Raw genomic sequence first — 12,715 nt, 5'->3', positions numbered from 1 at the left:
TTTTCAGCTGTTTTATGCCTAAGCCTTGCTAGATTGACATGTTATTAGTAGAATCATATATGCATAATCTACGAGTTTTTGTTAAATTATTTGCTGAACTTGAGACTTGACTTTGATTTTTGGCAAACTACATCATATTTCTGAGATTTAGAGCCTATAACTGGTGACATCTATGACCGGTTTATCTAGGATGTGAGTAGTACTCCTTATGAGGCATGTTACATAAATGTGCATAAATATGAACTTAATCTGCTTAATACATGTATGCATTCGGTTTCTGGTTTGTTGACACATGTGGTAGAGGTTTCGCTTTATTCGTTTTGCCCATAAGCTTCACACTACCAGAAATAGCCTTTTTATCCCATTACTACATCCTACATTTAGCCTGTCCTTTGTCAAGCTAGTAGTCTTAGTTGTTGGGATTGTTACTTCGTTTTTGGTGGCAAATGCTCTTATTGAGATTTAGTTGGGAAGATGAAATGAAGGAGGAAAGAAGTTGAAAAGAAACAAAAATAAAACAAAATGATTCGAAAAAGAGAAAAAAATAAGTTCTGTACTGTTCAAAGCAGTCGATCGACTGCCCATGATGGTCGATCGACTAGAGTTCGAAAGAAAAAGAAAGACTCAATTCGCATAATTCAAGCCTTTATCTTATGGCGATTTTTGCTCCCATGTATTATTTATATCTTATGGGGAGTTAGTTGATTACTTTTATACCTGGAGATTGTGAGATTTGTGCTTGCTATAGCACCGTTTCATTTGATTTTGAGCAAGAAATTGGATGTTGCCATATGGTTCCGTTTGGGTACTAGCTTGATCACCTGTACCTCCACTTTTCCATATATGTTTTGCCTCTTCTTACCCATACCTCACATATCCGATATTTACCTCGGCATGTGTCATGGTCTTTTGTTGGTGGAATGCATATGTACGGTTGTAGAGATTGTTTTCATATTATACTGCATGCATGTTCTCATAGGTCGTAGTTAGGTGAGTGTCACTACAAAATGAATTCTTTCTATCCTCTTATATATTCACATGTGCTTATGAGTGATTTGAGCGACCCGTGAGAGTCCGATTTGATAAGTCTCTATGGTTGACGGTTCAGAAGTTTTTAACGACCTTATAACTCGTTTTCATGATTCGCATTACTAATTGATTGTTAGTTATTGCATTAAATTGGTTTAGGCTTTACATGTTGTAATTCGCTCTGAGATTGAACTCGTTCCATTAGGTCATTAGATCGAGTCTAGTTCTTGCTTGGGGACAAGCAAGGTTTGGTTTGGGGAAGTTTGATGCGTGTCTTTCATATGATGATTTACTTCCTATTTTCCACGCATTTCAGAGCTCATTTGTGTAGTTAAAGCTACCATTTCCCCTATTTCCGTCTATTTTCGTGTTTTTGTACATTATTGCAGAAATGTGAAGAATCCAGCGGAAATCGAGCTAAATCCGTCCCCGAGTATCCTGCATTGCATTTGACGTGAAGTATTCACTCAAGGAACGAGCTTGGTGCGCATTACAAGGCCCAAAAGACAAATCCACGAGATTATAGAATTCAAGTGTCAGCTATCTCGGTCGATCGACCCCTACCTTCAGTCGATCGACCAAATCACGGGTTCCAGAAGCTACTGTACACTGCTAGTCGGTCGATCGACCACCATGTTCAGTCGATCGACCACATCGCTGCTTCAGACGAGAATTAAAAGATCGAGGAACTTGAAGCCCATTATGTTTAGGTTTTGGAAATAAAAGTTACGTTGGTTTGCTATATAACGTAACCTAGTCCAGAAATACAATCATCAAGTATTTATTCAGAAATTTACCTAGTTTTACAGTCGGTGTAGTTTATCAATAATTAGGGTTTGGGAAACTATTTTCTCATTGGATTTTCGTTGTGCTTGCAATCATTCCGTAACAATATTTCTGCAATTTCGGTATTCACTTACTCTTATTCCAGTTCATCTTTATTGCATTGATAGTTTAGAAATTGCTAGTTAGTTTCCCGAGACCGTAATCATCGTTTTATGTTAATCGTTTGTTCTATTATTTCAAGCATGAATCCTTCTGTTAATTTTATTAATTTTATTGTCGTTATCGTTCTTAGCATGAGTAGCTAATTTATTCGTGCTAGGATGTAGGGGAATTATAGTGTAGGCGGCAATATAATGAACACGGCCTGATTCGCGTGTTGGTCGATCGACCGCCATGCCTGGTCGATCGACTGACCACGTGAGGTTTTATTTTCGTTTTAATTATTTTAATTCTTTATTCGACGAATCGAGTGCACACGACTAGTTGAATGTTTAGGATATGACTGACCCATTAGATCGAGAGATAGGGACAGTTGTTAGATCACCCATTAAAATGACTAAGCTATGCTGAGATCGAAAGATAGGTAAAGTTTAGACCGTTGATCGAGGCCATTTGGTGTTCACAATTAAGTATATGTGGTCGTTGGTCAATGGTCGATACAAAACACAATTTATACTTCACAAACAACTCTACAATTAGTAAAGAGGCAAGTAAAGGTCGGATCCCAAGGGACGGGTATTGAAATGAGAATTCTATTGTAACTAGTAGTGTCTAGGGGTGTCAGAAATTGGGTTGATGTAGAAGGTTACTAAACTAAAATAACTATGAAAATAAACTAGCAAGATGAATAAAATAAGCGGTGTAAACAATTGATTAAAGGCACTAGGGTGTCATGGGTTCATAGGGGAATCATGGGATATGATCATACAAACATGTTCTCAAATTATAAGCAAGCAATTATTGTTGTGATGGATTGAGTTGGGTTATGTCTTACAATCCTAGGAAAGTTTGGGTCCCGGAGCCGAATCGATTAGATTGTACAACACCTACAAGTCGACTTAATCTTTCCTACTCAACACATGCATGGTCTAACAAGACTCGAGTTGGGTTATGTCTTACAAGTCTCATTGAAAAGATAGGAGATGATAGTAAATGCAAGGATTCATGATCATAGGCTTAGCATTTCATCAAATATAACATGTGCATGTATTAAGATCAAAACAAGCAAGCAAATAAGATATGAAAGCATATTGATTTAAGCATGAATCATCCCCCATGTTGGTTTCCCCTAATCACCCATTAAACCCTAGCTAAGAGACTACTCACTCATTATCATGTTGATCATGCTAGCAAGGTTGTCAATCATACCAACAATATGAAACATGATGAATAAATGAAAGTAATTAGCAATAATTAAAAAGGGATTAAGAGGTTATACCTACTAATGATTCCAAAATAATAATGCAAAGAATAATAGAAGAACTTGATGATTGATGGAAGGTTGTCAATCTCCCAATAAACCCAATAATCTTCTAATTACCCAAAATAAAGGAAGAACAACAGATAGATTAAAGAACTAAAACTTGGATTAAAACTTGATTAATACTTGATTACAATATTGAAGAGAGATTTAATTGATATTAACTACTCTAAATATTGATAAGAAGAACATGCTCCTCTAATTAGCCTAATGGGGTATTTATAGTGAAAATTAGGGAGGATGCATTAGGGTTAACTAAGGGCTAAACTAGTAATTACACTTTTTAAGTTGAGCAAGGAGGACCCGGTATTTTTCGAGAGAAGGGCTTCTCTTTTCGTAGCTTGAAGAATGAAATCCGTCTTTGTCGGGAATCCGTGCGGATTAGAGTCGGGACGGCCGGATTTGGGCTGTGCAATCCGAGCGGATTCAGGAGAGGGACGCTCGGATTGTTGAAGGGGAATCCGAGCGGATTCCAAGGAGGGACGCTCGGATTGTCTTTGGCTGGACGGGCGGATTATCCAAATCCGTTCGGATTGTTGGTCGGCTTCAATTCTTCTTCTTTTCTTCCCTTTTCTTCATAAATTCCTTGGGGATTTCCTTGGGGACGCAAGGATCCTTTCTCAACATTGTTCTTCTACTATAATATGTACAAAGGCCTTCTAGTCTTGTCTCTTCTTGATGCTTCGTCATTGAATACAATCAATTTAGCCTCGTTTTGCCATGAAAATGCAAGATTCTTACTCCTTTCCTACCAAGGGATCAAAATCTCAAAGAATATGCAAAACAAAGAACTAAAGATAAGAAATGACCCAAATAGGCACTAAAAAGCATGGAAACAATGGTAATTCGGGGCTAAATATGCGCCAATTATGGTCACATCAAATATCCCCAAACCGAACCTTTGCTCGTCCCGAGTAAAGAGGTGACAAAGACTAGGACCAAAACTAACCTATCCTAATAATAATAGCCGATATGAGACAATTAGCGGGTCTCACTCCGCCCCTTCAACTCACAACAAGACAACCATGAGGTAGGATGCCTTCTTGCAAGGCAAGGTGGGTCTTGCCAAAATGGCGACACATCCAAACATTAAAGCACATAAAATCACATAATGGATGGATCTACAAAAAGAATAGCCACTTTCCTCATCTAAGTGGCGGAAATTATCTACAAGGGAAGCAATTCAAGGGTACACAATCCTTCATAGATGCAATTTATTCAAACTACTAAGCCTAGAAGGATACCAATAAATCACCTCCAAGTTGTGTCAAGCTAGGGTACCTTTGTCCTCAATCGTTAAATGCTTTCGTCAAGAATAGGCTCCCTATGGTGTTAGAAACACTGGAGGATCGCGGAATTCCCCCTCTTGCCTAGACAAGAAGAAGGGTCGTCCCCTCTCTACCATGCACAAAAATGGATACGATGGATGAAGGGATCAATAGATATTTGAGTTTCATTTTGGGAGTTTGCTTTTGTTTTTGTTTTTCCCCCCAATTTCATGTGGCATTTGACATTTGAGAACACTTTCTTGCCATTTCTTTTTGATTTTTGGCATTTCAATACTTGACAACTTTTTGCATTTCTTTTTGAACATTTTCAAAGTCACCCCAATTAGTAACGAGGGTGCCTTGTATTTGAAGCTTTAGGAGTCTATTTTTGCTCCTCTTTTCTTTTGATGCATTTTTGCAAACTTTCTTTCACTTTTCATTTCATTGAACTCAAATTTTTGAACAATTTCTTTTTGTGCCCATTCCCTTTGATGACAAAAATATGGTAGAACATGGATGAATGATAGATGTATGCATGGTTTCAAGGGTCACCTTGGAATAAACGGTAGCCAAGGAGTTATCACACCACAAGGTACTCTTGACTAGGCCTTAAACCATGGGTCAAAGGATACTAGCATGACACATCCTAGGGTGTTTTACAAGCATTCTAACAAGCAAAGTCTTAAGAATAAAAAGCATCTACTAGGGCCTATATACACTTGTCAAGCTTCCCAAGTAGACGGTTTCGCAAAATTTTTCTAACATGGAAACTACTTGCCATGATGCAACTAGCATATAAACATCCTAATGCAAATGTTTCTACCAACTAATATGTCATATAAACTAAATGCAATCCTAAGTTCACATTGTTTTTACCGCATCAATCAAAATAAAGCCACATAGTCATTAACATAAAGAGGGAAAAGGAGATTGGAAAGATCATACCATGCGGTCTTCAATATCCTCATGTCTCGGATGTGGCGTAGTCAATCAAAGTGAACAAGGATAAAACAAACACAATATATACAAGACAATATATACAAAGGAAATGAACTTGTTTTTGGGTTTTCAATTTTTCAAATTTTTATGGTTTTTGAAATTTTTCAATTTTTATGGGTTTTTGAATAAAAGTTAAGTGTTAGAATTCCCATCCCCACACTAATATGGGCATTGTCCTCAATGGCCAAAATGATGGAAATTATGCAAAGATGATGCATGATTTCTATACTAAATGCAATTCTATACTAAGCTACACTACATGATGCATGGTTTTTATTATGACGGAGAGGATAATTTAGATTACCTCCCGTTGTGTATGCATCAACTTCCCCAAACCAAATGAGACACTATTGCTAATGTCAAAGCATTGGGGTAGTTCATGCACACACTATGCTATGCATGAAACTAGATTGTCATTTTGGATTTTACAAATGGGAACAATAAAAGAAGAACACCTCAATGGAACCGAGGTGTGAGTCCTTTGATGTTGCTAGGACTAAACCAACAATGATCAAAATGAAATAAAATACAAAGAGATATAGACACAAACCATGGGAGTGTAGGAGTCTCCAAGGCTTGCTAGTCCTCCATCATGCTATCATCATCATCACTTCCCTCATGAGAAGTGGTCACATTGCCACTTTCCTTGGCACTTTCTTCTTCACTTTCTCCATCATCTTGTTCATCATCATCTTCACCATCTCTTTCTTCATCTCCACTTGCTTCTTCCTCAATATTATCATCAATTTCTTCACCATTTCCAACAACCTCATTATCTCCCACCACGTCCCTAGATGCACCCGGAAACAAGGCTTCTTTATCCGCCCAACTAGGCAAAGGACAAGATGGATCAAGGAGTCCTTGCCTAGATAAATGTAGGAGGGGAGGATATTGAGCCAAATATGCATTCTTCCGATCTTCATAAGCTTGCTTGTGCATGGTTTGCATAAGAAGAGTGACATAGTCTTTCCCAATTTCAACTCCTTCCGGTTTGAACTCTTCATACACAAAGGGGTAAGGCGGTATAACAATGGAAGAGGAGGGGGTTTCATGATCACCCTTTTGTTGTTGAATGATGTACTCGGCTTCTTCGGATAGAGGAAGTAGATAGTTGGTCCGGTGGACACTTAGACGACAAATCTTCGCGGGTAAAGTGAACGATCTAGCTTCACTAGTTAGACATCCATATTTAGTGTCAAGGGGGTTTTGGGCAACCCACTTGAACTTGTTGATCATAATAGGCATATCAATAAGATGGCCACCTTCCTTTGCCTTGTACTTGCTATCCTTATTAAAATTAGGATCAAAGTGCTTGGCTAGGACCGTGACTAGGCCGCCATTAACAATAACGGTTGTACCCTTCTTCCCACTATCAACATTGAGCCATCGATCAACCAATAGCCTCAAAGAATTGAAAGGCTTGGTATGGATTCTTCCGACATTCAAAGCCGATTCAAGGAGGATAAAATCAAGTCTTGTGAAATGATTGGTGTCTTTCCTAGCAATTATGGTATTTCCCACAACTTTGTGCCATACTCTTATGCCCGGATGATGGACCAAAAGAGCACGACAAGCATGAAAATCATCAAAATTCTTCCCGGAGATTGCCTCCCAAAGAGGCTCGGGGTCATACTTTCCATAATGCTTAAGATATCTCGATTCATCGCTAAGACCCAAAATTTCACCCAATTCCTTAAAGGTAATGCGTCTACTAATGTTAGCTAGACGAAACTCAAGATTTTCCCTATCCTCAACTTTGGTAACTTTTAAAGAACTTAAGAATTCCAAGACAAGGGAAGGGTATGTCGATTCCTTTGTTTCAAACAATTTCTTCAAACCCATGGCATTGAAAAAGGCTTTTGTTTGTTCAAGAACACCCAATTTCTCCAAGGCATCTTCACATATGAATTTGGTGGATTGAATTGATTTCATAGCAAACTTGACAAATGTATTTCTATGGGTATCGGAAATAAAAGTTACCTCCTGGATAATGCAAGAGTTGATCGATTACACGAGTAGAAGGTGATGCTCCCATAGAAATTTGTTGTTGTTGTGGTTGCACTTCCAAGTTTGGTGTTGATACCACCATTGCCAAAGCTTTCTTTGTTTGGAGAGCTTTTTGCCTTTGAGAGAGAGCCTTTGCCTTTGGTGCCTTTGTTGCTCCCTTTGTCCTTGCCATTTGATGAACTAACCAAGAAAAGAATCAAAAATCTTCAATTTGTAGGATGCCCAAATCGATTTGAAGGTGAAAGGCTTTGCCTTTATGAAATCAAAAATCGACTCAAAGGTTGAAGATTTTGTTCTTGGTTTTGATTTTTATTGAAGATGGAGTGATTGATTTGTTGTTTGAAGGATGGTTTGATTTGATTTTGGTGGATTTTGTTGAGGGTTTTTGTTTTTGTGATGGAGAGGATGAGGGTTTTGATGTTGTGGGTAGTGTTTATGAATGAATGAAGGAAGGAATGAAGGTGGGAGGGTATTTAAAGAAGTCGAAATTTTCGAAAACGCAGGGGCAATCCGTGCGGATTAGGCCCAATCCGTGCGGATTCTGCAGCTTCAAAATTTTCAAAAGCTCGCCTAAAGACGGGCGGATTCTGGGGAATCCGCTCGGATTCTTCTGTGATGGGACGGGCGGATTTGCTTGCGGGACGGACGGATTTCAGATCCCGAGAGAAATTTCTTTGTTTTCTTCAGCTGCAAAGACGGGCGTCTTCTTCACAAGACGGACGGATTATATGAGACGGGCGTCTTTCCAGAAATCCGCTCGGATTCTTCAACAGTCAAGAAATTTTCAATTTTCAGCTCAGCTCAGGATGGGCGTCTTCTCAGCAGGACGCTCGGATTGTTGAAGACGGGCGGATTTGGTACGATCCGCTCGGATTACGTCCTTTGTACCGGATTCATTCCATTCGCACACAATGCATTTCCCTTTACCATTCTTCCATTCTTCTTCATTTCTTGTGTTCTTCATTGTGGGGGCACTACTAAGGCATGAATAGCCTAGGCAATTCCCATCCCCACACTAAGGTAAGGCACTACACATCAATTGAAGTCGTTAGTCCCTCCCTCACTTCTCTCTTACATGACAATTATTTTGATCAAAGTAAATGAAAATCCAAAAATGACAAAAAATGCAATACAAAAATTGAAATGTAAGTTAGGGAGTTAGAAATATTTACAAGTGGTGGTTTAGGGAGGACTCCACCAAACTCTCATTCTTGATGAGATGTCAAGGGGGCATGTTCAAGGTGTTGTTGATGTTGCTTAACACCTTGAAAAAAGTAATCAAAAGCTTGTTCATTATTATGGTAGAGGTCCTCAATAGACCGTGGCCCTTGTTGTTGATCATGATCGATGGCATGCCCAATGTAGGGATTAAAAATCCCTTCAAAATCGTCGTCCCAAAGACCACAAACTTCATTGAGTTGATCATTGAAAATCTCTTGCTTAGATGGAGACAACTCTCCCAATTTCTTCTCTTGGCCAATGAGGCCATCCTCTTCTTCCTTGGTTGATTTTGATGAGCTTTGCAAGCTCTCCTTGTCACAATTCACTTGCTCTTTGAATGGAGCATCTTCATCTTTCTTCTTCCATTGGAGTTCCGATTTCTTCCTTTCATCTTTTCGGGTATAATGATCAATCATGAAACATGGCTCATGCAAACGAGGAGCTCTCATGGTTTTGTCAAGATTAAAAGTTATGCTTTCATCTCCCACTTCTAGAGTGAGCTCTCCATGTTTCACATCAATCACCGCACCGGCGGTGTGTAGGAAAGGTCTTCCTAAGATGATAGGAATGTTGGAATCTTCCTCCATATCAACAATGACAAAGTCCACCGGGATGAAAAACTTCCCAATTCGCACGCGGACATCTTCCCATATCCCTAATGGTGTCTTCGTCGATCTATCGGCCATTTGGAGTGTGATATTGGTGCATTTAAGCTCTCTCATTCCCAACCTTTTACTCACCGAGTACGGCATGACACTCACACTAGCCCCTAGATCACATAAGGCTTTGTTGATCGTCGTGTCGCCAATGGTACACGGTATTGAGAAGCTTCCCGGATCCTTTAACTTTGGAGGTGAACTCCCTTGAAGTATTGCACTACTCACCTTAGTGAAGGCGACGGTCTCAAGTTTCCGGATCGACTTCTTCTTTGTGAGGATATCTTTCATGTACTTTGCATAGGCCGGAACGTGATTGATTAATTCCGTGAAAGGAATTGAGACTTCTAAATTCTTCACAATCTCCATGAACTTTCCAAGTTGATCATCAAATTTGGGCTTGCTTGACGACTTGGAAAAGGAAGTCTAATCACAATGGGTTCCTTCTCTTTGGCCTTGTCTTCATTTTTCTTTGAACTTTCTTCTTTTGATGATTCCCCTTCTTTGGGGCTTTGCACAATTTCTTCCTTTTCACTAGCTTGCACAACTTCATCCTCAACTTGCTTCTTCGCTGCCTCATACCTTGTACCACTTCTCAAGTGAATGGCACTAACCGTTTCATGTCTAGGGGGATTACTTTGAGGTGGTAATTGCCCCTTTTGTCTTTGTGAGCTTGAAGATGCTAGTTGAGTCAATTGTGTTTCCAACATCTTGGTGTGAGCTAGAATGTTGTTGATGGTGGTGTCTTTTGCTTGGCTATCTTTTTGCTTTTGAGTGAAAAATTCTTGTTGATTCTTTTGCATTTGGAGGACCGCTTTTTGGACATCAAAACCTTGGTCATTTTGGTGATTGTATGGATTTTGATTTTGGTAACCTTGGTTTTGATTGTAAAAGGGTCTTTGATTTTGGTTTCTCATGGGTGGTGGAGTGTATGTTGTTTGAGGGTTTTGAACATTTTGGCTTTTGTATGAGAGATTTGGATGGAACTTGGTGTTTTCATTGTAAAAATTTGAATAAGGGGTACCACTTTTGTAAGCTTGGAAAGCATTAACTTGTTCGGTTGTTCCCCTACACTCACTTGGGTCATGACCCAAAGTTCCACAATTCTCACATATCCCACTTGGGATTGATGAGGATGCCGTCATGGCATTGACATGATGCTTTGATGATTTTGAGTTTTCCTCAAGTCTAGCCATAGCTTGTTCAAACTTCAAGTTGATTGTGTCAATGTGAGCACTAAGTTGAGCACCCAATTGAGTAACGGAGTCCACTTCATACTTTCCTCCTCTAGTAGCCTTGCGAGGTATACTATATTGTGAATTATGGACCGCCATTTCCTCAATCTTGTTCCATGTTTGATTGTCATCAACTTCGGTGAACATTCCATTTGATCCCATATTGAGAATGTTCCTAGAATCTTCATATAAACCATTCCAAAATTGTTGTACCAAAAACCATTCGCTAAGTCCATGGTGAGGACATGAGCGACAAATACCTTTGAACCGCTCCCAAGCTTCATACAAAGATTCTTCATCCCTTTGCTTAAAACCCGTAATTTGAGCTCTTAACATGTTGGTCTTTTCCGGTGGGTAGAATTTTTTGTAGAAAGCTAGAGCTAACTTCTTCCAAGAATCTATTCCAAGAGTGGCCTTATCAAGGCCCTTCAACCATTGCTTTGCGGTGCCGATTAACGAAAAAGGAAATAAGACCCATCAAATTTGGTCTTGAGTCACGCCCGTTTGAGAGATAGCATCACAATAGTCGCAAAAGGTTTCCATATGAGAATGAGGGTCCTCACTAGGCATCCCCCCAAATTGGCTCCTCTCAACTAATTGGATGAAGGCGGACTTGGCAATAAAATTTCCGGTTAGATGTTGTGGTGTAGGAGTACCATTTGGTAGATTCTCCTCGGTGGGTATAGAGTGTGACGAGAATTTAGGCATTGTAGGTGGATTTTGTGTGGTATTGTTTAATGGGTTCTCTTCTCCTTCTATTGCGAAAGGATTGACAAACTCACTAGTGGGTTGAACAACTTCACCAACACCTCTCAAATTCCTCCTAACAAGTCTCCTATTATTCGTCAAGGTTCTTTCGATTTCACGGTCAAAAGGTAACAAATTACCTTGTAACCTTCTAGACATGCAAAATATCAAACAACTCAAAAACAATTAGAACAAACCTTGAGGAGTTTTACTTCCCCAAGGTGAAGAAAGACACAACTAATAACAATAAAAGAAATCTTAAATCAATTAAACACCGTCCCCGGCAACGGCGCAATTTTTGATCGAGGCCATTTGGTGTTCACAATTAAGTATATGTGGTCGTTGGTCAATGGTCGATACAAAACACAATTTATACTTCACAAACAACTCTACAATTAGTAAAGAGGCAAGTAAAGGTCGGATCCCAAGAGACGGGTATTGAAATGAGAATTCTATTGTAACTAGTAGTGTCTAGGGGTGTCACAAATTGGGTTGATGTAGAAGGTTACTAAACTAAAATAACTATGAAAATAAACTAGCAAGATGAATAAAATAAGGGGTGTAAACAATTGATTAAAGGCACTAGGGTGTCATGGGTTCATAGGGGAATCATGGGATATGATCATACAAACATGTTCTCAAATTATAAGCAAGCAATTATTGTTGTGATGGATTGAGTTGGGTTATGTCTTACAATCCTAGGAAAGTTTGGGTCCCGGAGCCGAATCGATTAGATTGTACAACACCTACAAGTCGACTTAATCTTTCCTACTCAACACATGCATGGTCTAACAAGACTCGAGTTGGGTTATGTCTTACAAGTCTCATTGAAAAGATAGGAGATGATAGTAAATGCAAGGATTCATAGGCTTAGCATTTCATCAAATATAACATGTGCATGTATTAAGATCAAAACAAGCAAGCAAATAAGATATGAAAGCATATTGATTTAAGCATGAATCATTCCCCATGTTGGTTTCCCTAATCACCCATTAAACCCTAGCTAAGAGACTACTCACTCATTATCATGTTGATCATGCTAGCAAGGTTGTCAATCATACCAACAATATGAAACATGATGAATAAATGAAAGTAATTAGCAATAATTAAAAAGGGATTAAGAGGTTATACCTACTAATGATTCCAAAATAATAATGCAAAGAATAATAGAAGAACTTGATGATTGATGGAAGGTTGTCAATCTCCCAATAAACCCAATAATCTTCTAATTACCCAAAATAAAGGAAGAACAAGAGAGAGATTAAAGAACTAAAACTTGGATTAAAA

The 12,715-nt window shown here is 39.0% G+C and overlaps 1 non-coding gene across 1 annotated transcript; it reads left to right on the top strand.

The window, feature by feature from the left end:
• Nucleotides 1-10,910: 10,910 nt before the first annotated feature.
• LOC141603233 (small nucleolar RNA R71) lies at nucleotides 10,911-11,017 on the top strand. The gene has a single exon (XR_012525124.1). It is a non-coding gene; the product is annotated as a small nucleolar RNA R71 (small nucleolar RNA).
• The last annotated feature ends 1,698 nt before the right edge of the window (nucleotides 11,018-12,715 follow it).

Source organism: Silene latifolia, chromosome 9 (assembly GCF_048544455.1).
Source record: "Silene latifolia isolate original U9 population chromosome 9, ASM4854445v1, whole genome shotgun sequence".
Lineage (NCBI taxonomy): Eukaryota > Viridiplantae > Streptophyta > Magnoliopsida > Caryophyllales > Caryophyllaceae > Silene > Silene latifolia.
Note: the sequence above shows the minus strand (reverse complement) of the source record. Positions and strands in the feature narration are given on the sequence as shown.